Genomic DNA, 26,089 nt, shown 5'->3' with positions numbered 1-26,089 from the left:
GACATTTCTATTATTGCCATTTAGCCAATGGAAAATTGCACATTTACAGAAAATGCCGAAGTTTTAACAAATCTAAAAGTTGAGTAGAAAATCAAGTGTGTTTGAATCTATTTGAGTTTCTTTGGATTCAAGTGTTTGTATCCAAAACCTGTGTTCAAACTGTTTATCAGGGTCTCCCATATTTTAATCATTTCTCACCATGTGTCTTCTGGGAAACTTGTTTTCCTGAGTGTATCTCAGGATCCTCCTTACTAAGGATAGACCTTAAGTGTAGTGAACCTGATATTGCAGAGACGTAGACCCCCTTAGAGTCAGAATGGAGAAGAAAAGAGTCAAGCATCTCCGATATCAGGCTGATACTTCTATCCATGGTTTAATAGTGGGTTTTAAAATAAAATTTAAGTTCTAAACTTTCATGGGTTTCACTATCTATATTTTGAAGGCTTTAGATAAGATAAATTTGAGAAGTTTTTGTTCATGTGTGTTCATTAGTAAGATTTTAAACTTTTTTCCATAATGATGTCTTAAATGTCAAAAAGACAGACTAGCTTAGCAGTGGACTACTGTGTAATATGAAAAAAAAATTGCAATGAAATATACTATTCTTGGGGCCATCTCAGAGATTCTCATTCAGAGGCCTGGATGGGGTAAAGAGTTTACATTATTAATAAGCATTCCAGGTGATTTTGATGGAGATAGTCCAGAGACCACATTTTGGAACTACTTGAATGATTAAACATATGGCTCTGGAGACAAAAGACTGAGTTCAGTCTTTCATCTGTCATTACTTATACAGCTGGGACAAATTGCCTAACGTCCTCTAAGTTTCAGTTTCCTCATCTCAAAAAATAGAAATGATAGTGATAATATACTACTAATAAAAATAATACCATCTCAGGGGCTTTCTGATAGTTAAGTAAAATTTTATTCACAAAGTATCTAAGTATTTTATCCAAGAGTTCGTATTTATTATTTTAATTTTAACTTCCTAAGCTTTGGGTTCCATTTTTAAACTATGAGAGTATTCTTTATGGAGAGTTGTCTTTCATGTCTTTAGCAAATTTGGCTTGTAGTTAGTTATTTGTTAATGTCACTAGTCTTGTTAGAGCTGCCCTTGGGAAACTAGACATGTTTCCAATCTCAGTCTTTATGCAATCCTGCTTTTAACAAGAGAATACAGTCTTAAGGGTGTTGAAGTCATTTGTGCACAATGGAGTCAACAATAAAGAGTCTTCATTCTGCTTGTAAGATGAAAGTCCATGCACATTTATTTATTACTCTTATTCATGTTTTATTATCATATACATAGGTAGTCATTTACAACCTTAACCCAATGTATTGGTCCATCCTTTCATACTATTTTGTGCAGTATAGGCAAAGACATGTGATATTATAATTTACATATCTGTCTTCCCCTAACTGCACAATACACATTCAGTGATTGATACCCAATGTCTAGAACACTTCCCAGCATATAGCACTTGGTTGGTGAATGTTTGTTAAATTGATTAATGGACTTTTGCTAGAGTAATAGAGTCTCAATATTAGATGATGGAATTACTAGAAATAATATGCTAAAAATAACAAACTGCTAGAAATAATATGCTATTATTGTAATTCTTGCATCTTTTAAAAATAATTTTCTGCCATTCAAGTTAACAAACCACGAAAACCTATTTATTTCTTTGTCACTCTAAAATGTCAGATATTGGCTTCCATTTTAAAGGAATCTATGTATTGATTCATTTCTCCTACCTACTATAGCTTAGTACCCATCAATCAACATTATTCTGTCCTTCTCTCCCTCCTACTTCTGGCCTCTAGGAATCACTATTCTTCTCTCACCTTCTATGAGATCAACATTTTAGATTTCTCATAGGAGTAAGATCATGCTGTTTCTTTACCTGGGCTATTCTACTTATCATCATTATTTTCAGTTTCATCCATGCAGTTACAAATGACAGCATTGTGTGTGTGTGTGTGTGTGTGTGTGTGTGTGTGAGAGAGAGAGAGAGAGAGAGAGAGAGAGAGAGAGAGAGAGAGAGATTGAATGGCATTCCATTGCGTCTATATCACATTTTCTTTTCTATTCACCAGTTGACACACACTTAGATTATTTCCACTTCTTGGCTCTTGAGAAAAGTGTTGCAATAAAAGAGATTCCATCATCTAATATTGGGACTTTACTTGAGCATTCTTCATGTGGGTCCTGTACTTATACCACTGATAATGCTCATATATTGACTTCTAGCCAGCACTGTTGTTTCCCTTTTCAGCATGTATTCTACCCTCCTCCTAAAAGCAGGTGATTTTTTTTCTCCATTCATCTATTTCATATCACTGTCCCTCTGTAGAAGTTGACCTTATCCATAACTCCAGTTTGGGCCTGATTGATGTAAAAAAAAAAAAAATCCTATTTCCTTTGCTAGTAACTAGTTCAGGATGTTTCTAAACTCCACACAAGTCAATGGGATATCTGCCACGGACTTCTGGGAAAGGTTCTTCGTTTTTACAATGATGCCTAAAGAAGAGATGATCTTTTTCTCTTAGGACTTGCTGCCTAGAGCTGCTGAAGCCATTTGGCCCCTGCAAAGGATAATGCAAACCTGGCAGCTGAGTCACCCAAGCCTGAGACTTGCTCCACCTCTGGACTTCCTGTTATGTGAGGTAATAAATCCTTTGCTGAGGAAGATCTTGCAATTGAGACAGGCTCCTTTCAAATAGGCCATTTTGCAACCCACATTAACAAAGGGAATTCTCAACAAAGGGGATCAAGTTCCTATGGTGAGGAGGGGTCCCTGAGGTTTTGCAAGTTGCTAAAGAGTCTGTGTGTACATTAGGTACCATTAGTAGACTGCATAAATGGAGATATAACATTTCACTTGTGGAATCCTACAGAATTATTTGATAATTTTAAAATAAGATGCTCTGAGAACACAAAAAAGTAATGAAGCAACTGATACTCAGTCTTGGGAAATAAAATTTATATTTCAGAAAGAGATCTTAGCTAGTTGTCTGGACTTTTCCAGTTTCTACACAGAGGAACTCAAAATAATGAACCTCCCCAAGCATTAGAGACCTGTTTGCACAATGAGAAAGATCCCTATTGACTTCCTCTCTAGAAGTGTTGTGAGGATAAAATGAGATATGGTAAATAAGCTTTGTAAATAAAAGGTATATTCTACATGAAAGAGGTCATTTAATAATTTATTGACTCACAATGTTTTCCCACCCCATACTGGTCCTTTGTTCCAGTCTTCCATGTAGTAACTTGAGAAACTTTCTCCTTTTCTAAGTTTGCCACTTTTTTCATTTACTTTCAATGTTCATAGTAGTTCAGCATGAAAATGGCACTTCCTCAAATCTTGAACCCGTAATTTAGTTGTATATTGTGTACACCCAGAGGATTATAGCTGATTATGCCTGTCTCATTATAAATTAAAGGCTCAGTAAAATGACCACATCCCCAGAGTAAAGCCTTTTAAATCACAGGTTTTATATTCAGGGTTCGTACTTGAATCCAATAGGGAAAGATACATGTGTATTTTCCAACAAAAATTAGGGCAGATCTTAAAAAAAATAAACAATAGCAAAGGCAAAATTATATTCCTTTGAAAATCATGTAAAACGTAAATAACTAAACAGAATACTGGAAAAAATAATACTAAGCCTTAAGGGCCACAGGCCTGGGAGGTACATAACTGTAATGCATGTGAGGTGTGTGAACCCTAGCAGATGCATGTAAGAACCAAGGAAACAGATCACAGTCCATAGGTAGTAAAATTAGACCAGGTATAATGGCCCTACAAGAGTGCATTTATGTTAAACAATAGAACTGAATCAAGCTGGGTTCAGAGAGTTAAGGCACAAATACACATGAATATAGTATATGTATAACATAATAATACATATGTAAACATATATGCTAATACATATTGTATGCTTACATATCATATGTGTATATAATATACATAACCTACGTATGACATATAATATATATAACACAAATAAGAAAAAATGTGAGGGATCCTGAGAACCCAGAGGGAGAGTAGTGGAGAAGATGAAGGGGATAGAGAGGAAGAAGTGAGAAAAGGGAGGAACTGTGAAATTATGCTTTGTACATATACAAATATACCATGGTGAATTTCACCTTTATGTATATCTATAAAGCACCAGTTAAAAAAAATTAAATAAGTAGAAGGAAGACCAGTAGAATAGGAAAAGAGGAAATACAGAGACTGAAGTGGAGCAAATTATATTCCAGGCATGTATGGTTATGTCAAAATGAGTCCTGTTAGTATGTATGATGATAACTAAGAAAAACATTTAAAAATTTATATTAATACACATACCTACACACATATATAAGTACATACATAAATCAATATATAGGTAATGCATACACACACATACATTTAAACATATATATAGTACCTAGAATTGTTATTAGGGACCAATATTAATAATACCAAAAATATAGAATATAGATTGTTGCTAAATCATTATCTCATGTATTCTTTATAAGCCTGAGACTTAGATTAGAACTGTTGGTGTATTCAATATGAATAAACAAACTGAAGCTCAGAAGATTGACTCACGTATGGTTGTAGAGCTGATGAGGTTTGAGGTTGGATTTCAACTGTTATCTCTGGACATAGAATTCAGACCTATTCCATTATCAGATCAGAGTTTTAATGTATAACCTACCTTTAATTAAAGAAAAATTCCACATTTGATGGATTAGCTAATCAGTTTATCATACTCTAAATAAAAAGCAACTGGAAAATGATAACTAATGGGATTTTTCAATTTTTCATCATCCACTTTCACCAAGAAGATGTTCATACTTTTAAAAAAACAATAATTATCATAGTATCTTGCTTTCACTTGTCCTATTTCATAAATTATCAAGTTTTATACCTGCTAATGAAATATAAAATAGCAACAAGAAAAACTTCAATTAATAACTCCTGAAAGGAAAAAAAAAAAACAGTGGTATATCTTTGCTTTGATAGTGACTCGCTCTGTGACCTTGGGCAAATCATTTGTTCTTTCTGTACATCAGTTGTATTATCTGAAAAATGAAGGTATTAGAAAAGATGATCCTTGAGTTTCTTTCTACTCAAGGCTCTATACCACCCTGAGGACCTGAGTGGAGGTCAAGAAGGGTACAAAATAAGTGGTCTCAGGACGTTTCTTGTCCTCTTCGGATTTGTTACTGAAAAATGGCAAGGGTTGAACAGACGCCTCCATGTTTATTGGGTTCTCTTCAATGCTGTGGATTGTTTCAGCAACCCTGAGGTGTGTCAAATGTTGACATGGCTCAGCCAAAATTAGTTTTGGAAAGCTAGGTTAACATTGAAGGAAAACCTACTTTACCAATGTAATTGTTCAATGGGATTGAACTATTGCAAGTGGTTCAATCCCATTAACAGAATCTTTCCTTTCCCAATTTCTGTTCAGAGCCATCTGGGGATCTTACCTCATTGGTAGTTAATTCCTTTGTTTCTCTCCTTCCATTAATTATCTAATGTCATTCAAATCTATTGTATCACAGGCTCTGGATCATTGAATGTGACAGCTTCTTACACTGAATAGATTATTGTCCTAGTACTTGGGTTACTATGGACAAAGAGGTGGTGACTAAAGGTGAAGCAGGGAATACAGCATCCTAGCTCCTAGCAATCACACAGAACTGAATTTCCATGCACTTCGGCACAGAGAAGGATCAAACTCAGTATGTGTCCTTTCTATATTCCTTGCCTAGCTGAGGTGCATTTGAGGGGAGTTCAATGTACAGTGCTTTCATGTCTGCAACAGGAAAACTGGGTCTGGCCACAGTTTTGTAACTGGCTAGTTCTATTGAACCCAGTTTAGTCAAAGTAATTATCTATGTCTCAGCTACCCTCATCTGGAGAGAGGGATTTGGGATCTACTTGTTCTCAATTCCATAGATAATTGGGTGGTTTGCATAGATGACATATCATATCTTGGGATGATTCTGTGCATGTCCTGGTTAATGGTGGTGGGTTTAATGACTGGGAGAGCCTGGAACATGAACTTCCATTCACCCGCTGGGATGGCACAGTGGAAAGCAGGGATTTAATCACAGATGGTACAGTTATTTTAGGCCATTTAACACTATTTAATGTTTACAGGAAGGATATGGTGAAAGACAGGGGAGATAGTTAACATGTGTAGTTGATTAGTTAAGATACAGATTTTAAAATTTAACAGACCTGAGTTCAAATCTTCAACTTATTAGCTATGTAATTTAGTAAGTGCTCAATTTCCCCAAGCCTTAGTTTACTTATCTGTAAAATGATAGTAATGTTATTTTTCTTACAGTATTGCTATGAGATAACACAAATAAAGCACTTTACAAACTCCTGGGCACAGTAAATCATATTGCTGTTGTCTTGAAGCTGTTAGCATTGGGGGGAGCTCAGCATTAAATTTGAGAGGAATTATTTTTTATGCAGGAGGTTAAACATTATGGTGGGATGTTTAGCATGCAGTCAAGTATACAGTATCACAGAATTATTCCTGCAAGGAATTGGGCTCCATCTATTGTGGTGGGGCTGAACTCCAGGTAGCAGGGATATAGGGAGAAACTATGCTAAGTCCCAGGCTTAAATGGGCTAGGACTTTATTCAGGTAAATTATGCAGGAGTCCAAGCAGAAATCTAGTTATTTGTACAGGCCCCAGTGAGTAAAACAACACTTAGAAAGATAGGCTCTTGGAGAGTTCTGGAGCACTAGGCTGAGGTAGATCTAAATCTGGAGCCTCACCATCTGGTAAGAAGAGCACAAAAACCAAGAACAGGTTGGGATCTGAAGAAAAGTCTCTGAAGACTTTTTAAGAACAACAAAGTGCTAAACTTAAAATAATATAGTATTGATATTTGAAGAAGAAATGCAGTTAATTTCATCGCAGAAGAGAGAGCATCAAAGTGTTGACCTGTGCTGTCACTCATTTGTTGAGGAAAGGACCACGTGGGCAGAGAGCAGTTCTTGGGGCACCAACGATGGGAGTGTATGCAATACTTTTCTCTAAGGCATTTTAGTGTCTCAGTGTGGTGAGGAAAGTTTGCCCTTCATGTCTTTTCTGTATTAAAGAGAACAATGGACTTTGACCCTCCAATGAATTAAATCACATAGTATGCATTGACAAGTATGTGTTTCACTTTCTATACATTATAAAAGCAATTTCAGTTTCACCAAGTACAACCTTCTTTGACAGCTGAGGAAATTGTGGTGTAGTGAAAAGGAATTTGGGCTCTGTCTCTTATCTGTGGGACTTCTTAGAAATTGCTTAAACTCCTTATAAAGAGACTCTAGTCTCTCCATAGGAAAAGGCATAAAATTACATTGACATATTTCAGGGTTATGTTTTGATCAAATGAGATATATGTGAAATCCCTTATAAATGGTGAAGTTTTCAGTCTCTGACCTTTCCAGTTCTGAGGCTTTCTGTAGAGACAAGTAATTACTTCTTGAGAGTTGCTCAGGCTATGTGATGTAGGCAAAAACTGCATTTCTTCTTTCCAGCAAATAAAGGATTTTCAGTAAAATAATTTAATTGCCAAATTGGATTTCTGTTGATATAGTTAATGAAATTTATTAGTGACTAGTGGGAAAATATTCCAGGTTGATTTCTTAAGATATGATATTTATCTTTTAGAATTTAAGAATAACTCTAAAAACTTCCCATGCCTTTATCACATCTGTTCTTTGATCTACTTTCATAATTCTTTACCCAATATATCTTTTTTTTTAAACAAATGCTAAAACTCTTTAGTAACTCTCCCATTAAAGTCTCTATTTTAGGATGCTGGGATGCCATTCAGGACATCTCATTGTCTCTCTGCATTTCCAGTCCCTCCTCTCCTGCTGGTGCTCCTCTCTTTAGCAACATCAGAATTCTTTAACTTGAGATGACTATCATGTTATAGTTCCAGCTCTTCCCCCTGCTTGGCGTGATCCCCCAAATTTGACTCTGTTTCTAATTCTCAGAAATCAGTCTTATTTAATTTCTACTAGCACTTTGATGCTTTCTTGATTATCTTGGCTGAATTAAATTTCCCCTTTCAAAATTCACAGTATTTCAAACGAGTAAGATTCTACCAGGTAGGAAATGAGGGTGATCATCTTAGGCAAAAGGAATAACAAACACTCAAATATCAACTCAAAAATAAGAATGCTTTAAATTCAAACATTTGCTAAATATAAGTAATAGTAACATTAACAACATACACAAACTATTTATGCTTAAGTATAATAAAAACAATAATATAATGAAGAATCACATAGCCACTGTTCATCTTAATAAGTAGAATAAAATCCAAATATTTTGAAACAGCTACATTTCAGAGGAGTCTCTCCCCCATGAGGTATAACCATTATGCTGAATTTTGCATTTGTGTTGTGATTTATTTGCTTTTACCCCTTTTGCATGTAAATGACCTGTTTAGATTTTGTGTTTTGAAGTACATATAAATGTTATTGCAAATCATTTATATTTTTGCTATTTGCACTTTTCTTAATGTTGTATTTGTGAGAATTGTCCATATTGATGTAACTGTTTCTGTATCTATTTCATTTGTATTACTCTTTACTGCTCCTCTATATGAATAACACACTGTATTTATCTATATCTTTTGCTGATGGATATTTGTGGGATTTTTGTTTGTTTGTTATTCTGTTGGGAAAAATTCATCTGTATGTTCTTTTCCATGTCTTCTGGGTGGAGGGGTAAGAATATCTGAGATGGACATGCAGGATTTGCATTGTTTGCTAATATAGCAGGTATTCCTTCAATTTTTCTGAATAGTGTCATTTTTCTCCAAAGGTGTTTTGGAATGGAAATCTATCATGCTTAAACTTTTGCATTTAGAAAAATAATTGGGAGGTAAATCTGGGAAAGAAGATTGGAATAAGAGTGTGAAGTCAGTTGACATGCCAAGCCCTTGGATTTTATTCTGTAGGCAAAAGAAAGTCATCAGTTGTGAGACCCTTTAGGTTGCTTAATTTCTCTGAATCTTAGTTTCCCCTTCAGTAAAATGGGGACAGTATTATCATTCACAAGACTGTCCTGGTATGTAATAATTGCTCAACAACATTTTAAATAATAGTATCAGAAAAAATTGTAAACTACATGTGACAGAAATGGATTCATATTTTAGAAAACTAATAACAATGGTGTATACATGAGTGCAAAAAGACAGGAAGCTATTGTAGTCATCTAGTGGTTGGGAAATGCTCATTAAACTTTTAAGATCCTATTTAGGCTTTGTCAACCTTGCAGCTATTGACATTTTGACCTGGGTAATAATCCCTTTTTAGGGGGTTCCATCTGCACCTTTTAGAATGCTTAGCATCATCACAGGTCTCTATTCACTTAATTCCAATAATAACTCCTCTGTCCTGCTCCAGGTGTGACAATTAAATATTTTAGACTTTACCTAAGGAGTGAAGTCCTAATGGTTTGAGAACCTTTGATCTAATTCCACTGTCAACTTATTTGTAAAATCTTCCTTCTTCTTTAGAAAGATTGAATTATTCTCTTCTCAGAAATAGTTTCTTTTGGGGGGGGGAGAACCCACAGATTGAACTCAGGGATACTCGACCTCTGAGCCACATCCCTAGCTCTATTTTTGTATTTTATTTAGAGACAGGATCTCACTGAGTTGCTTTGTGCCTCACTTTTGCTAAAGCTGGCTTTGAACTTGCAATCTTCCTGCCTCCCAAGCCACTGGGATTACAGGTGTGTGACACTGTGCCCAGCTCAGAAATAATTTCTTTAGGCATCGCCCACATATGTTTCCAATTATTATATTATTGACTTTTTTATAAGATGGTAAGTTCTCAAAACTGTAATTTTTTATTTATTTCAAGAATTTAGAACATAGTAATAAGTAAAGAGGGCTTTAAATATGAATTGTCAAATACGATTCAAAAATTATTTTTAGCCTACCCCTTGACTATATCAAGTTCTTAAGTTACAATGGTGAGCAAGAAGTCATGCCTCTAACCTTGTAGAATTTATACTGTAATGTGTTAAATACTATAATAAACAAAAAAATTAACAAAAACTTATAGATATGACAAATGTCATGGAGGAAATTCCCATGATGTTTTGTTAGGAGACAAATAATACCCTTTATTTGGGGTAAGTTTTTCAGAGGGAATAGTGACATGTAATTTGAGACATGAAGGTTGAGATAAGAAGTGAGTTATGCAGAGCATTGTGGGACACAGTAAAGGATTTGTGTTTTATTATAAACGGGATGGGAAATGTGTTGGAGAGTTGCTAAAGGGGAGATATATGACCTTATTTCATTTCAATCTGTGGCCTTAAGTGACCTATTTACCTTGAACTTCTTTGGAATATTGAGAAGATGAGATTAATTAATAGGTGCAAAGCAGAAGAGCAGTGCTGGCATACTGGATATATTCTGTGCTCGTGACAATGATGATGTTGCTGCTGCTGCTAGTGATGATGTTTTGAAAATGTTAATTTTTAAAATAACTTCCTATGTTTAAGGCAGTCTGGCTGTGTTTACAGCATAAATTGGAAAAGGGATACTTGTTAGGATTTCAACTATTCAAGATTTCAAAACCTAAGTGAGAGAACTTGGTGCCCTGATCTGAGGTGATTATAGAGATGAGCAAACAAACAACACATTGATTCATAATGATTAGAGGTGGAGCTTCAGGAACAGATGATGGATTCCATTGGCAGTTAAGGAAAGTAGAAAATCAAGAACACCTAGATTTGGGCATGATCAGTTGGAAGAAATGTGGTGTGCTTACTTGTAATAGGACAAACTGGGGCTTGGGGTCGAGTTTGGTGAGAAAGTCAAGAGCCTTACTGTTTATTTATTTATTTTTTTAATATCAGGAATTGAACCTGATTGATGTACTTTGCCTTTGAACCATATCTCCAGCCCCTCTCTTTATTTTTGATTTTTTAAATTTAGAGACAAGTTTTCACTAAGTTGCTTAGGGCCTCACAAATTGCTGAGGCTGGCTTTGAACTTTCGATCCCCCTGCCTCAGCTTCCTGAGTCACTGAGATTATAGGCATGTACCCACACTGGGCAAGAAACTTACTTTAAACAAACTAAATCAAGTAAGTAAGTAAGCATGTAGACCTTGTAAATACAGATAAGATACAGACATAGATTTATGAGTATAGAATTGGTAAGAAGTTGGGACCAGTGAGAAGTGGCTACATAAAAAGATGTTTAAAATTATTTCAACGTTTCTGGCTCAGGTGGGAAAGTTCTAAATATAAGGATACAAGAGCCTCAGGAAGAAGCTTAGGGTGAGAATGAAACAGTTGAAATTGACTTTGGATATGATTACTAATGACTGGTAGAAAATTAGAAGTTGATATTAAAAAGGAAGTTCTGCCTGAGATAAAGATTTGGAGCTAACTACATGTAACTGAAACAATGGAGCAGAAATTAAATTGCCAGACGTCTCAGATTTTAAAAGGAGGCAATGGCTAGTGTGGTGGTGCATGCCTGTAATCCTAGAGAGTCTGAAGGCTGAAGCAGGAGGATCACAAGCTTGAGCCAACCTCAGCAACTTAGTGAGATCTTATCTCAAAGTAAAAATAAATAAATAAAATGGCTGGGGATGTAGCTCAGGGTAGAGTGCCCCTTGGTTCAGTCCTTAGTACAACAACAACAAAAAGATAGGCAATGAAAGGAAGAATAACAAGTAAATGAGATTAAGAACGAATGACCCGAATGACCCGTGTAGGAGAAGAGAATATTCCCTATGATGGTTGAAAAGAGTACTAGTAGTATAATAAAAGGCAGAGTTCAGGGGTACGTGCTGTGATTATGGAACATTCTGATGAGAAACTAAAGAAGATGAAAAAAAAGAGCATATCTTTTAATAGCTGTTCTCAATGATCTTGGGTAGAATTGTAAGATGCAAGCAATCATATTTGTGGAATGGTGGTGAATGAAGGAGAGGCAGAGAAGTAAAAGCCATAAGTAGACACTGGTCTTTAGAGACCAAGCTTGGCAAGATGAAAGGCAAGAAGAGACAGCTAAGGCCGTAAGTTATGGGAAAGACAATCATGTTTATGAATTTTTAAAAAACACCTTGTGGTGTTGAAAATATTATAAGGGAATTTGATAATGCTATCCTTAAAGATGTGGGAAGAGAGGGAATACAGAGGATGAGGGGAAGGTTAGCCTTGGGAATAGTAGTTTTTCTCCTGAGGCAAAAAAAGAAAGTTGACTGACATTGTGAAATTATTTTGAAGTGAAAAAAGAAAAGAACATTGTGTGATAGTAATGACCCTTTCCATGAAGTTTAGGTGGTGAACGCTGATTTTTATTTAACGAATATTTATTGTGCATCTGATTGTATCAGGCACTGTGCTCTGCCTGGGCACACAGCAGAGCATATCATGCACGCAGGCATGAGGCACAGAGTGGTCGCATTAATGATCTCAGGCATAGATGCAGGGAGTGGCAGAACAGGATTTTAAAATTCGATGTTCTTGAATCCAGAGCCCAGTTTTCTTCAGTATAAGCTATGCCCTTGTATGAAAGTAGGTGGTCTTTAACTACAAGGATTGGAACTTTGCAAGGATAAACCATTGAAGTTCAAGATAATACACTACAGAAGGTGACAGTATACCTAAAACATTTAACATTTAATTTATGTTGGAATGAAGAGACAGCAAAGCTAAAAAGGGATATTTAGGTGGAAATAATAGGAAGAAGAAAAGGAGGGCTTTGATGTCGTTAATGTGAGAGTTACAAAGTAGGAAAGATAGAAGGATGGCAAAACGATATGAAAGGGGACTTACCATTTTGCTTCTTGGAGGTAGGAAAATTCTGTGTAATGAGGGCTAGGATTGCTGATCTGTATAGGTTGCTAAGGTAGAAAATTCAACAAATAAGGTTATTGGAGAACTCAAAGAACACACCAGATTGGGGATAAAACAGGGCATACTATCCCAAATGCCTAACGAAATCCAGAGGGTATAATTGTTTTTCATACAGTTGTCCAAGGTAGACTAAATTATAGGGATTTTTTTTTTTTAAATTTAGTGTTGCAAACTCCATGTGTATAGATTTTTAGAGTCTTTCCTCCCCAGACCTTGATAAGTCATATAGTATGTAGAAATTCATATTCAAGGGGCTGGGATTGTGGCTCAGTGGTAGAGTGCTCACCTAGCATGCATGAGGCACTGGGTTTGATCCTCAGCACCATATAAATGTAAAATAAAGATATCGTGTGTCCACTTAAAACTAAACAAATAAATAAATAAATATTTAAAAAAGAAATTTATATTCAATACTTTGAAATTTTGACCATGTTAATTAACATCTCTAAGATATTGTATCATTGATAATCACTTCTTTGCTGTGATTTCTATTACCTTTATGCTGTGACCTGCACAGCTGTTAATTCATAAAACAGGTAAGGGGCAATGGGGGATGAAGAAAAGACAAACAGACCCATGGTTCTCCGTCTCCTGATGAGGGATGCTTGACCCAGAGCCAGCTCAGCACATTTATTATATAGGTTTTAACATCAAAGGATTTTTGGTGGGAAAGTTTCTGCAAAGCATGCAGGGTGAAGGATTAACTTCTGGCCAGTCCAATTATAATGATCAATTTTGCACTCGTAATTCCTTACCCCTAGCAGCCGGTGTCTGAACTCAGGGTCAGGACTGATAGTCCCATGGCAAGCATGGTCCCTCCTTTAAACAGAGTATCACCATAGTGAAACTGGGCAGTCTCAACTCTGCCTTTGCACCACGAGTTCCCAGCTCAGGTGCACTCTTGTTGCCTGACAGTTGAAAGATCATAATTCAAATCACCGCTCTAGACACATTTATATTCACTAAATGTGCCCATACCTATTATTTAACTGAATCTTCTTTTACAAGTGGCTAACTTGGTAGTCTATCCTTCAGGTTGGTGCCACCAGTTGCCAGAGAACTCAGCTTCCCAAGAACCTTCTTTACTCTTTAGCCATATCTAATTGAGCTTCCTTTCCACAATGTCTGATAACATTTTCCCTCCTCCAAGAGGCAACTCAGGAAATCCCCACCCACATTCCACCTGAGTCCCAGCTGCTCCCTTCCTACTCAGATATTTTTGACAGTTGCATAAATTTCCTCTTCCCCTTAGCCTTCGTGAAATAAGTAAAATCCCTCAAATAAGGAATGCAATAACAACTACATGGATGCTGCTCTTTTCAAAATGCTGCCACACACACATTTTCATCCTCATACCACTAACAATGTGAGAAAGCAAACGTATCATCAGTTCACTTGATGATGAGAAAAGTCAAAAGACTTACCCCATTGTTTTTTTCTTAGTAACTAAAAGTGGTCAATACGAGAAACTAGGTCTCACAAAGTCAAATCCCACTCTCAGAAACATCACCCTTATAGAAATAGGAGCATTGGAGTTAGGAGAAAATGATTTGGGGCATCATCAGTTTCAACGTTCCATTTATTGATAAAATCCATCCTCAAAACCTTTACTGAAATAGGCAATGTGTTACTTCTTTTATCCAGCCCATTCATCTTGAATTACTTGCTTTTTTAAGTTTTACTTGATGGAATTCATCTCTGTGTAACGTATACACTTGGATCTCAGTCTATTATCTGCAGCCACACAGACTAAAGTAATCAGCACCACTGCCTCTAGACCACTTCCAGTATTTTTAATTATACTTTTCTGGGTAGGATATCACTATGTTTTTTTCTACTATTATCTAGGTCATAGTTTCCAGACTCTAGTAGCAGTCTTCCTCTTCTGGAACTATCCAATTTCATTAATTATATCCCTAAAACATAGAATCTACAATTAAGTACAGTATTTTCAATGTGGTCCTTTCAGTGGATTATAACACAATGTAACTTTCACTTTCTTTATTCCAGAGATACAGTGATACCGACTTCTGGGGGTCACTACTGAAGATTCAAGTGAGCATAGGGTCAATTAGAAATGTGGATGTTAGAGTTTATTGTGCTAATTCTATGGTATTTGTGCCTCTAAACTCATACATCCTTTAAAAGTACATGAGGACCTTTGTAGTGAGGTTACTGAATCCGAGGGTGACCCCTAGGGATTCTGAGTTGGAAAGTTTCCTTTGCATAAACCACAGTAATTCCAGGTGCTAGACCTTATTACCTATTCAATTTATTTTGTTAATTTGATTATTAAGTATAATTTGTTAACAATGTTTTACATTTCTCCAGCTTTTATTTTCATTTTTAACTTAAATTTTGAATTAAAACAAAATTATTATGGTCTAAAAGAAAAATTAAGTTTTTGATTCAGTCATCCACCATAATAGTTATCTTTGCATTCCATCATTCCTCTCCCTGCCCCCAAATTACGATCTATCATGATTATGACTTTTACACGTTTTTCATCAGCTTATAATACATTAAAAAACAGGAATATAACAGATTTTAAGTCAGGTTCCAAAACCTAAAGCTACTTGTTTAGCCAGTATTTCCTGATGTTTCCTCCAGTCTCCTCAATTCTCAAGGGTAACCATTCTCTTGAAATATAATATTATAGCATAGTTTTGCCTTGTGATGAGTTTTATGTAATTGAATTAATACTATTATTTAGCTTTTGAGTCTTGACATCCAAATAGGTGGTTGTATTTGTGAGTCGTTCATTCTCATTGCCGTAGTGCATTCCAGTGTATGATGTTACCACATCCTTTTCACAGCTAAGGCATTTGGATAGTTTCTAGCTTTCAGATACTGTGAACAATGCACATTTAGTCCATATACATTTAGTAACTTTATGTGTTTGTGTATGTGAAATCGTTGGGTAATAGGATGACTGTTAGGTTATCACTGATTTCTACGACCCCCATGTTTCATCTTTATAGAAAGAGAAATCTCTTTACTAAGAGCTTATGTATCTGTCTTCTTTCACTGCACAATGTCTTTGAGATTAATTTAAGTTGCTACCTAGAGTTTTAATGCCACAAAGACTTTTTAATTTCTTAAGCTATATTGTGAAAAAGGTTGGGCTAGATGAATGCTAGGATTTTTTTTTTTTTTTTTTGAGTTTTGAGTTTTGAGAGTCAGTGTAAAGCTCTAACACCATCTGCAAGAATTAAAATGCAGGAATTCTGACCTGCATCGGTTGCCAAGATACGATAACAACACTGGGAATGACAGCTTTGTGTATGTAATCCAGTGACAGCGGAGATGCTGCATGTCCGGTCAGGGAACATTTTACGAACCTGTGTGATGTAAGTTTAGAAACTACTTTCTGGTTCAGGATGCCCTCACTGACTTCTGAGCTCTCCCACATCCCACATTCTTTTCTATGTGACTTACCAAGCTGCATTGCCCACATTACCATTTTTAAAATCATCGATAATCAGGATTAAAATAAAACTCTATGCAAAACTCCTGTCTAATTTTGTTTGGCAATTTATATGTATACTGTTTAGGAGTAGTCTTGGGGTCAGGCAGATTGACATTCAAATTTTGGTTGTTTATCTCTAAGATCTTGGGCAAGTTGATTAAATACACAAAGTCTGTGTTTCCTCACCTGGAAATGGAGATAATGACAGCTACTTCACAGGATTGTTCTGAGGGACCAAATGAGATGATGCATGCAAAGTGTTCAGAGTTCCTGGAACACAGGTAGTGCTCAGCCAATGGCAGCCATTAGAGCTGTTGCTTCTTCACGGCAAAGCTTGTCATTCTGTGCTCCTGTGATTCCAGTATATGATCAAAGTTTCATTTCTATGCCAGTCCTGTTTGTCCACATTCGCTGGACAGAGGTGGGCATAAGCAGGGAATCATGAATAGCCACAGGATTTCTAATCAATCCTTCAGAGAAGGAAACTTCTTTTGATAGAGAATGGCTTGGGCAGTTAACTGAGAAGAATGAGCGGTGGCTGGGTGATGGGAGTCCTCGGTTCTTACAAGTTCTCTGGTCATGAAACATGAGTTTGAATGTAGCACTAAATATCTTTGGAATAAATGAGATAGTTTCATAATTTAGAGTAAATGTTTTTCATTCAAACCATAATTCTGCCACTTATTCTCAAATTCCTGTCTCCAAAAAGGTTTGCTTGTGTGGGACAGCAATACAGTATAGATGTTCAGAAATTGGGTTTGAATTCAGATGAACTAGTTTGAGATCCCAGGTTGCCATTCACTGTATGCATAAAATCTCAGACAAGTTAGTTTATTTTTCTGTTCCTTGGATTCCTGACCTGTAAAATGGGTTGTTGAGACTGGTTAACATAAAAACACTTTCAGTAGTGCCTGGCACAGAATAATCAGTCCATAAGTGTTATTCACAAAGTAGGTATTATGATGTTAGCTCTTCAGGTTCTTGAGGGTATTTAAATGAGATAAGACAGGTTAAGTGACTGGCATGAATTCTAAAGATATCTCAAGTCCTACTGCTATATAAATATTGCAATTAAAATTGCAATTTACTAAAAAATGGTTATGGATGTGACATGATGAAAATATTTTGGGAAAACTCAAAATCGTCTTTAGAAAATAATGAATTTACTATTTTTAAAAATGGAAGAATATGAGAGAACATGAATGGGAGAAATCCATTTCTCCTATTCATGTTTTATGAAATCCATGTAAAGATTTCATAAAACAGAAAACCAAATGAAGATTCTCAAGTTGGACAATACAATAGTAACAATGATAGTAATAATATTAACAATAATAACTAAACATTTTCATGGACATATGATTCCTTCTGTGGTAAGGTCCTTGCTTCATGGAGTTTCTGTTTCAGACAGAAACACAAATAGGAAATGTAAACAGATTAATAAAAAGAAGATTCTGAACGGGAATCATTAGACAAAGGAAATAAGCTGTGTAACAGAAAGTGACTGGTCTCGGCAATGCAGTAGAGAGAGTCTGATTTAGATTTTGTTGTAAAGAAAAGTCTCTTTGAAAAAATATTTAAATGGAGCTGTGTATAATGAAAAGGAAACAGACCTTCACAAGTCTCGGGGAGGCTTTCCAGTCAGAAGGTGCACCTGGTATAAGATGCTGACATGGAAATGAGGTCAGCATGATGGAGGATTGGGAAGAGGGCAGGTGGTGTTAGAATAAATAGTAAGTGAAGGGGTGAAACAAAATGAGTTGAAGCTGGAAAGATTCATTAGCACATTGTGGCCATAGCTGGAAGTATGAATGTGATTCTACATGTGGAATCAGAAGTTTCAAATAATGTGGGTTAATCACTCTAATTTATATTATACGAAATCACAGGCTAATATTATATATATATGATATTTTATTTATATAGATATAGATATAAAATAAATAAATCACTGTGCTCCTGGCAGCAAAGAGTCTGATGAGAATGCAGAGTAGCAGTCCACATGAGATGGCAGCAGCTTGGTCCAGTTGGTAGCCATGGAGAGAGTCACAAAGAGTTACAGAAGAAGAACTCTTACAGAGAGCACAGACCAAAAAGAATCAGGTGGAAATCCTAGGTTATTGGTTTAGGAAGTTGAACTGAAGCTGGAGACATTTCCAAAGTCAGGCTTTAGCAATGGGAGTTTACCATTGGAGAGTCAATGAGCTCAAGTCTCATGCTGCACCATGATATCCTACTCATGAATGGTTTTTCTTTTGTTCTACATTTAAGTTTTGGTTTTTGTTTTCCTCTGAAAAAGAGTACTGTGATGATCAAACTTGTATAATCAGGACAGCTCACTGGTTCTATTATTTCATTAGTGTAAGAAAGTTGAATTACAGGATTGAAAATCTGCTCATTTAAAATATTTATTGTGGGTTGGGGTTGTGGCTCAGTGGTAAAGCACTTGCCTCACATGTGTGAGGCACTGGGTTAGATTCTCAGCACCACTTATAAATAAACAAATAAAATAAAATGTCCATCAACAACTAAAACATTAAAAAAATAAAATATTTATTGAGGGAAAATGATCTGAATAGACATTTCTCAAAAGAGGATATGCAAATAGCCAACAAGTATTTAAAAAAAGGGCTGAACATCACTAATCATCAGGGAAATTCAGATCATAACTCTAACAAGATAGCATCTCACTTCAGTTACAACAGCTATCATCAAAAAGACAAAAAAAAAAAAAAAAAAAGATTGGCCATTGAGAGAAAAGGGAACTCTCATGCTCTTCTGGTGGGAATGGAAATTAGTATAACCATTATGGAAAACAATATGAAGTTTCTTCAAAAAACTTGAAATAGAATTACCATATGACCCAAGCAGTACTGGGTATGCATCCAAGGTAAATGAAGTCAATATGTTGAAGACATGTCTGCACTTGCATATGTGGTGTAAAACTATTCTCAAAAGCCAAGTAAACATCTATTAGTGAATGAGTGGATAAAGAAAATATGATACATTTATGCAATGTAATATTATTCAGCCATAAAAATAAGGAAATTCTGCCATTTGCCTTAACATGGACGGAACTAAAGGATATAAGTAAACTAAATCAGGCACAAAAGACAAATATTGCATGTTCTCAATCATATGTAGAAGCTAAAGTTGATGTCAAAGGAGTAGAGAATAGAATAGCAATTACCAGCATCTTGGGAGGGTGTAAGGAGGGTGGGATGGAGACAGGGTTGTTAGTAGGTCTAGGGAATATTGTTGGATAAGAGGAGTGACATCTAATGTTGTATAGCACGGTAGGATAGCTATAGTTGACAACACTTAATTGAATATTTCAAAATAGCTGAGAGGATTTTGTATGTTCACCACACAAAGAAATGATATGTCTGTGGTGACAGATATGCCAATTACCCTGATCTGATTATTACACACTGCATCTATGTATTGGAATATCCTACTCTACCCATAATTATATGTAATTACTAGCTGATTAATATAAATTAATTTTTAATAAGTTAAATAAAAATATTTATTGACCCTCATATATTTCTCTTCAGAATAGTACTGATCCACACTGCCACCACAGTGTATAAACATTACTGGTTTCCACAGACTCTCACAGTAGTGCCTATGTCTTCCTTTTTAAGTCTTATGAAACCAGATTGAATCCTATTTCTAGTTACTACATACTGAGGACCCCATCTTTGGCCAACTAAGTTTGAATGTCTTGGAAGGGAGTTGGAGAGAGCATCATCAGAGAGAACAGGAGTTAAATAATAATAACAACAAAAATAACTAATACATTTTAAGAGTCTATGATTGCCAGGAACTGCTCTAAGCAATATATGCATTAATATGTGTATATATATATATATATATATATATATATATATATATATATACATATAAATTTATTTAATTTTATTAATTTTATTATGAGATAGCAGCTTGAAAATTTCTAGACAAGTAATCTGAAGCTGTAACCTGCCCAAGTTTACAGTTGGTAGCAGGTGCAAAGGTAGGCAATTCACCTTCAGAATCTGTGCTTCTGGCCATTGTCTTCTGACAATCTATGAGACATCTGTAGTAAATAGAAGCTAGTATCTGTGGCTCTGGCTCATGTATCAAATAATCTAGTAATTGGGGAAAAACACACATGTGCTGATAGAACTTGGTAGAACTATTGAAAGGGAGAAATGTTCTCTGCTCTGTTTTCCCTATCTGGTCAAGTGGCCAGGCAAAACATCACCTTCATTATCATCACTACAAGAGTTGTCTGTGCCTAGTTTCAAAATTCTTATTCTTCCACTAGTGGCAAGTGAAGGAATAAGAAAAAAATGTTCATAAGCCAGGATGGTATCAAGGGCAAAGGATTCATAGAGATTTACATGTATCCTAACAGAAAAGCAGTGGCCAAAATGTGGGGACTCTTGTGTATGTGGTGGGGCTGGGGGTCATGCAGATTGAATCCAGAGGTGCTCTATTGCTGAACTACATCTCTAGTTATTTTTATTTTATTTTGATACAGGGTCTTCTTAAATTGCTCAGGGCTGGCCTTGAAACTTGTCATCCCCCTGTCTCAGCCTCCCTAGTTGCTGGGGTTACAAGCATACTCCACCGTCCCAAGCTAGAATGTGTGGACTTTGTAAAACAGAGAGGAGTAATAAAATCTTGGCTGGGAGGAGCCATTGAAGGAATTTTGTGGATAGAAGTCCTCATTAAAGGAATTCACAATAGGTACCATTTATTGACTAATCCTAAGAATTTTGAACTCTTATATAATTAATACAATAACTATGAAGTAGTTTAATCTCAGTCAGTGCTCAGAAATTTTAAATAATTTGCTGATACTTCATAGCTAGCAAATAGTAGTTCCTGGACTCAGAAGCTGAACTATAAAATTTGAAGACAGTGTTCTTTGTTTTACTTTTTGTGAATGTTATGGGAATGTGGATTAGATGACACTTCCAGATCTGAGAGTGGTAGAGGCTGGGCAATGGGATAGCAGCTGATAGAAATGGCCAATATCAACCCCATTTCATGAAAGGGAACAAGGGGAACACAGAGTTTTGCTGGCTGGCCTTTTCTTATTTATTCCTTGGAAAGGACATAGATGATTCATGCTTAAATTCTCTGAATTTTTTTAGCATAGGCTGAGATGCTGAAGCCCATCTTTGTGGGGTGTGTGTGTGTGTGTGTGTGTGTGTTACATGATCAATAAATGTGTTGGTTAACTGGTTTGGGAAGGAACTCCATTGAAATTGAGATTGGTTAAGGCTTTGGAACTTGAGAGATACAAGATCTAAATTCAATGCGATGAGAAATAGATATTGAATTAAAAGTAATTAACTTGCCATATTGATGCTCAGAAGGGGAAAGAAATTGGAGCTTAGAGTTGGAGTACGTGTGTCTTAGCCATTACTGATACTTACTAGACATTTTATTTTGAAACTGAATTCTTCATAACTAACTCTCCTCAGCTGTAAAATTAAACACAAGCATTTACTTCACAAAGCTTTTGGAGGTATGGATCATTAAGACTGAGTGTTTAAAATGTCAGGGACCAACATTAGTAGAGACTTTTCTGCCCAGGTCAGGTAACATCCACAATTTAAAAATACAATCTAGTATTTAAATTAAAATTTTAATTAAAAAATGTTAGAAGGACAAAGAATGAGAAAATTCCCTTAGAAACAAGGATTTAAATACTCTACCACATATTGTATTTGCAGAAATGTATAAGACATTGCCCTGTTAGAGTCATAGCTAGAGAAAAAAAAGAAATTAATCATTATAATAATATCTCAAATGGGTGTTTGGTTGGTACATAGGTGCTAGAAGAAGGAGTGGTCCCTGGATACAGGTGAATGGTTCCTTGTGACTGATGGAACTCTGTTCCACTTAGATTTGAAGGTAGTGGGCAGATTCTTTGATACTGAGCTCCTGTAATAACATTACATCATAAAATGATGCAATCAACTAATCCTTCTTCCTCATTTCACCAATATGGAAGGAAGGGCCCAAAGAAGGCAATTTTCCTATCATCTAACTTTTTTAAAAACCAATACTCAATTTTTAAAAAAATCAATACTCAATTCCGAATTACCTGGCTTTCAGGTCATTGTATTTTAGCCTTTCCCTACCTACAGGTAACTGTCGCCCTGGAAGACCTCTGAGTGAGCTCTGTCATGTTTATGGCACTCTTTATATTCAATCAATTTGATTTAAGAGTTGAACTGTCTGCTTCCAATGCTTATTAGAACAAATAAATTAGTGAGCATAAATGGACATGAGTAGTCCTGGATAAAATAACATTCTTAAATCTAAGGAAATACTATAAAATGAATCATCACATTATAATTTAATCTTGGATATTTTGATGGATTTTATGGATGGTTTTATTTAATTTTTTTTAAATTTTTTATTGTTGGTTGTTCAAAACATTACATATTTCTTGACATATCATATTCCACACTTTGATTCAAGTGGGTTATGAACTCCCACCTTCACCCCATACACAGATTGCAGAATCACATCAGTTACACATCCATTGATTTACATATTGCCATACTAGTGTCTGTTTATTTAATTTTTAAAAAGAGGACGAGTGGGATCTTAAATTAAAGGCAAAGAGAACCCTTTTATTAACCAATTACTGGGAAAAATTCCATTTTACTTTAATCCTCATGTTATTTTATGAGAGCATTAACATCATGTTTCTTTATGCTAAAGTTTATGCACCTGTCAGATGGAGAAGGCATGGTCTAAAGCATGTGTTCTTTCTTTAGCACTGGTTTGTTTTATAAAGTCTCCAGATTGGGTGGGATTTTAGGTTTCCTCATCTATAAAATGGGAAAAACATTACATTTTCCATCTATTGCCTACGTAGGAACAAATGATGCTCCTTTATTCGTTAAAGAAGAGTTAAAGGTATGGTAACATATTAAAAAATGGTATACTATTTTTTTAAGTTGGAGATGTGGGATCACAAGCTTTTGGAAGTTTAAAACTAGAAAGATACCCAATGGCATGGCTTTGTGAAAGCACCCTTCAGGTTGGAATTCACTCTGTACCACTCTCCACTTTTATGATTTTGTGCAAAGAAACTCACCTTTCTGAGTCTCAGTTTCTACTTTTATAATTGGGCTAATAATACCCGATAGTCTATTGTTAATGTTATACTAGATGACAAGTGCGGAATATTATATTAGATAGTTTTCTAGGTCATACCCAAGGTCATACCCAAGCTACATCTAGTGATGGGAAGATTATTTTTAAAAATTTGTAAGATAACTGCAAAAAGAAAGAAGAACCCTGAGGGGAGAAATGTGATATATACAGACAATGGAATTATTCAATTGTAAAAAGCAAAAGATTCTTTTATGACTCAAAAGAGTGAATTTGAGAACATTATGTTACGTGAAATAAACTGGTAACAAAAAATCAAATACTACATGATCCCACTTACACCAGATCTAAGAAGTAGTCAAACTCACAGAATCAGAAAGTAGAATGTTGGCTGTCTTGGTGTCCGGAAGGGGAGATGGAAAGCTCCTGTTCACTGGGTATAAAGTTTCAGTCACACAAGATGAAAAAGTTCTAGAAATTTGGTATACAATATAGTACTTATAGTTTACAATACTGTACTATACACTTAACATTTTTCTGAGAAGGCAGATCTCAATTTATGTGTTTTGTATCACAATAAAAAAGGAAGAACAAAAGGAAAGAAGGATCCAAAGAAAGTCTGAAAATGTTTTGGTTCAAGACCAAAAACAGCCCAAATAGTTGGTCCAATAAGCAGACTGAAAATGTGCTTCAGTCCTACACAGCCAGAACTTACGAGAATATTTTTCAAAGTTCTGACATTTCATTGTAATTAGTGTGTAGTTGTGAAAGGAAAACACAAGTGTGTTTGGCTGCGGTACACATGATTAACAATTTTGAAAATTTTGAATTCCATATTTTGTAGAGGGGATTGTCAATGTAATTACAATGATTGGCAGCCATGTCTTCATCTCTGATAACAACAGATTTCCTTGCTGCCTCTTTCACTAGTTCTTTTTTTAAAACAACAACAAAACAATAAAAAATTAAAAAAAACTTTTTATTGTGTCTTATAGTTATCCACAATAATGGGACGCATTGTGATATATTTGTACATGCTTGTAACATATCACGAGTTCTTCTTACTCCATACTCTCCTGATGTCTAAAAACTTTGAGTCTTCTTTCCTTTTCCATGGACAGTTTCGTGGTTTCTTTATATTGCACTACTCAAATTCTAGAGGGATTATTTAGCTAAGATGATATCCACTGCCCTTAAGAAGCAAGTCTGTACATGGCATCCTCGGCCTGTGGATAGACTGCCTGTGGCTATTAGTCTACCCTCCCCCCCAGTTATCTTCCACCTTTTCTCATTCTCCAAGAACAGCCTAGAGCTTCTTTTTCTTCAAAGAAATCAGGTGGGAATATTTCATGTAGACATGTCAGGTACCATGGGAGACAAATTACTGTTATAGCCATTATTTGAAATTAGAAGCCATCTGGTTTATTCTCTATATGGCATGAATAAGGAACCTCTGTCCTAAACCATCTGATTTAGTCAGATGACTTGAAACTGGTGGCCAAGATTACAGTCTATGTTTCTGGCTTTCTACTTCCAGTATTTCTCCTCTATCATTTAATGTTATCAGCTTGGTAATAAAACTTGTTAAAGAAAACCATCCTGTGTCAAACGAACCCTTTGAGCAGTACAAATTTGTTATTGACTTTGTCATAGTAACTGTTATCATCCACTGAATACTTGGGTAAATGGGAGTGGGGAGGGGATTTAAAACCCCAAAGTTTGCAATATTTTTTCTTCTCTTTCTCCTTCTTTGGACTCTTCCTCTTCTTCTCTTCCTTCCCCTTTGTTTTACTTTATTTTGTGTGTGTGTGTGTGTGTGTGTGTGTGTGTGTGTGTGTGTGTGAGACAGAGAGAGAGAGAGAGAGAGAGAGAGATGGAGATTAAACCCAGTTTTGTGCAGATGTTAAATATATACTCTACTACTGAACTTCATATCCAGTGTGTTGAAACAACTTTGATAATTTCTCATTTATTTTATTCAAAACATTATTCATATAGCTTGACTCATTTCCAGTAAAATTGCTTATGAAGTTCCATTTTTAAATATCATTTGTGCTAACCTTGGCCATGTTTTTAATAATAATATATCTTTATTGTTTATATATGATTAATATTTGTAGCATTTATATTCTTTAACTATGAAGGTATATCAGGTTATTCTTCAATTTGGCATGCCAAAGTTTGGCCACACTCAGTAAATATTCAAAGTATAACAGTTAACTAAGATGTTTATTTTTATATAACAATAGTACCACATACTAATTTACTATAAAGATTTGATATTAGAAAATTACAGACAGAAAAATTTGTAAGTAATATATCAGGATCAGACCTATGATCCAGATATGTGTCCTTCACATTTTGGACCCAATTCCTTTTCTAATCATATCTATACTTATCTTTATTCACTTCTGTCACACTTAAAATTTAACTCTAAAATATCACTTTGCCCCAACATATTCTCTTCCTTATTCCCACTCACATATTTGTGTGTCCAGATCTTATTACAAAACATTTGTCAAATTTCATTTTTCCTATAAATTTTTTCTTGAACTTTCAGTTGACTGTGATTTT

The 26,089-nt window shown here is 35.4% G+C and overlaps 1 protein-coding gene across 4 annotated transcripts in view; it reads left to right on the top strand.

Moving 5' to 3' along the window:
* Spink5 (serine peptidase inhibitor Kazal type 5) overlaps window positions 1-26,089 on the top strand; it is a 171,413-nt gene that overhangs the window by 27,877 nt on the left and 117,447 nt on the right. For all 4 annotated transcript variants that reach the window (XM_058584235.1, XM_058584236.1, XM_058584237.1 and 1 more), the window contains exon 2: window positions 2,551-2,667. The gene's annotated coding sequence lies outside the window, so the exon portion shown is untranslated. The remainder of the gene's footprint in view (window positions 1-2,550; window positions 2,668-26,089) is intronic.

The sequence above is a fragment of the Marmota monax genome, unplaced genomic scaffold (genome assembly GCF_021218885.2).
Source record: "Marmota monax isolate L192 unplaced genomic scaffold, Marmota_monax_Labrador192_F-V1.1 WCK01_AAM20220418_F8-fsc00006, whole genome shotgun sequence".
In the NCBI taxonomy this organism is placed as follows: domain Eukaryota; kingdom Metazoa; phylum Chordata; class Mammalia; order Rodentia; family Sciuridae; genus Marmota; species Marmota monax.
The sequence above is the reverse complement of the archived record's forward strand: the minus strand, read 5'-3'. Positions and strand labels throughout refer to the sequence as shown.